The sequence below is a fragment of the Penaeus japonicus genome, unplaced genomic scaffold, assembly GCF_977035675.1.
Source record: "Penaeus japonicus unplaced genomic scaffold, GWHDUDI00000001_assembly GWHDUDI00000003, whole genome shotgun sequence".
NCBI classification, from domain to species: Eukaryota; Metazoa; Arthropoda; class Malacostraca; order Decapoda; family Penaeidae; genus Penaeus; species Penaeus japonicus.
The window spans coordinates 37,894,974-37,897,473 of record NW_028234405.1 but is presented as its reverse complement, the minus strand read 5'-3'; the positions used below and the strand labels follow the sequence as shown (position 1 = coordinate 37,897,473).

The following is a 2,500-nucleotide window of genomic DNA, read 5'->3' as shown; positions in this document are numbered from 1 at the left end:
AGTTTAAAGAGACAAACATTGAAAATGAAAGGAGAAGAGTGATAGAAAAAAAGGGCAAAGTTAATAGAAAGAGGAACAACAAGAAAATGACAAAACAGACTACCAATAATAGTGAAAGAGAAAATGAGAAAAACAAGGTAATAGAAAGTTTACGCAAAAGATAATAGAAACACCATAAAAAGAGAGATAACAGAGGACCTCTCAGAGAGGCGAGGGCCAAAGGACATAGCGAGTTCTCTGGGTGTTGGCAGTAGCCATGTGTCCAAGGTCGAGGGCACCGAGATCTACAAAGGCTCTGCGAATGAAGTTGAGAGATTAACAGAAGCTAGGTTTGGGGGATGGGACGTGCGAAAGAGCTGAGGGGCTAGGTAGGGCGTCGTGGCATGTGAGAGAGGCTGAGGGCTGTGAGGTATGGGCGTTTATGTGTGAGAGAGGCTGAGGTATAGGGGTGGGCGTGCGACTCTTCCGAGAGGCGAGGGGAAGCGGGTCTCCTGTGTGTTGGCATTAGCCTTGTGTTCAAGAGTCGAGGGCACCGTTGGGAAAGAGAAAAATGGCTCTGCGAAAAAGGTACTGTGTGTGGGCGTGGTGCTGTGAGAAGAGAAGCTATGGAGTGGGGGAATGGGCGTGCGTCCGAGAGAGGCTGAGGGTGCTCAGATGTGGGCGTGGGCGTGTGAGAGAGGCTGAGGGATGGAGGGTCGGAGGTGAGGGAGGCGTGAGGGAGGGGCACAAACGGGAGAGAGAGACGTCGGAATGGGCGTGGGCGTCTTATAAAGTAGAGACTCTTCCGAGAGGCGAGGGGAAGCGGGTCTCCTGTGTGTTGGCATTAGCCTTGTGTTCAAGAGTCGAGGGCACCGAGACTCTAAAGGTTAAAGGCTCGTGGAATGTGAGTGAGCTGATGCGCTGAGATATGGGCTTTCATGTGTGAATGATGCTGAGGTATAGGGTGGGGCGTGCGAGACGGCTGATGGCCTAAGATGTGAGGCGCTGCGGAATGTTGTGGGGGATGGGCGTGCGAAAGAGGCTGAGGGGGCTAAGGTATGGGCGTGGGCATGTGAGAGAGGCTGAGGGCGCTGAGATATGGGCGTTTATGTGTGAGAGAGGCTGAGGTATAGGGGTGGGCGTGCGAGAGAGGCTGAGGGCGCTGAGATGTGAGCGTAGGCGTACGAGAGAGACTCAAGGTACTGTGATGTGGGCGTGGGTGTGTGAGAGAGGCTGAAGTATGGAGGTGGGCGTCCGAGAGAGGCTGAGGGTGCTCAGATGTGGGCGTGGGCGTGTGAAAGAGGCTGAGGGATGGAGGTTCGCATGTGAGCGAGGCTTGAGGTATGGGCACAAACGTGTGAGAGAGACTTCCGAATGGGCGTGGGCGTCTTATAAAAGTAGAGGGTACTAAGGTAAGAGCGTGGGTGTGTGAGAAAGGCTGTGGGCGCTGCGGAATGGGCGTGTGAGGAAAGCTGATTGCGCTGAGGTATGGGCGTGGGCGTGTGAGAGAGACTGAGAGTGCAACGGAATGGGCGTGGGCGTGTGAGAGAGACTGAGGGCGTAGGTACAGGAGGTAAAGTAAACAAGGTTATGTAATGTTATTCATTTGTGTTTTTATTTATTTATCATCTATATATCATCAATGTCATTAAAATATTAACTAACTCCTAAATTGATCTTTCTTTCTATATATCATTATCATCATCTATTCTATTTGTTTCATTCATTCTTCGCTCTTTTCTTCATTGTTTATCCTCATCACTATTGCCATCATCATTATTACTTTTATTATCATTTTTCTGATTATAATCTTAGTTTTACCATTATAATTATAATCTTTACCATTATAATTATGATAATCATGGATGCCATTGTTGTTATCATTATCATCATCATTACTATTATTATCATTATTATCATTACTAGTATCATTACTATCATTATTGGCATTATCAATATTGTTATTACTCTCATTATTGATAATATTATTTTTATCATCATCATTACTATTATTACCATTATTATTGATTTCATTATCATTTTCATCATTATCATCATCACGATTGATTATCATTATCATCATTATTGTTACTATTGTTAATATAATTAATATCATTATCATCATCATTATCATTGATATCATTTTTCAAAAATTCAGTTCAGTTATTTCAACAATCATAAATTGAGGAAATTCTTCATTCAACGGATTTATTCATTTATGCATCTTGCTGCGAGAGAAATGTTTTATGCACTTGGCAATTTCTTGCAGGTAATCCATCAGCCGAGAGGAATAGATTGAAATTTGATGGCAAAAATCAACTGGGTGAATGGGGAGGGGGAGGAGAGTGCGCTGATGGTTATGGCGTGGTGTGCGTGTGAGAGAGAATGAGCTGTGGACGGAGGTGGGTGTCCGAGCGAGGCAAGGGTGCTCAGATGTGGCGTGGGTGGTGTGAAAGGCTGAGGGATGGAGGTTCCATGTGAGCGAGGGCTTGAGTATTGCACTATATGGGCGTGGGGAGAG

At 45.7% G+C, this 2,500-nt stretch overlaps 1 protein-coding gene across 1 annotated transcript in view; it reads left to right on the top strand.

The window, feature by feature from the left end:
- The window catches only part of LOC122256132 (corticotropin-releasing hormone-binding protein), a 143,654-nt gene that overhangs the window by 89,479 nt on the left and 51,675 nt on the right, over nt 1-2,500 (top strand). The gene's annotated exons all lie outside the window — the stretch shown is intronic.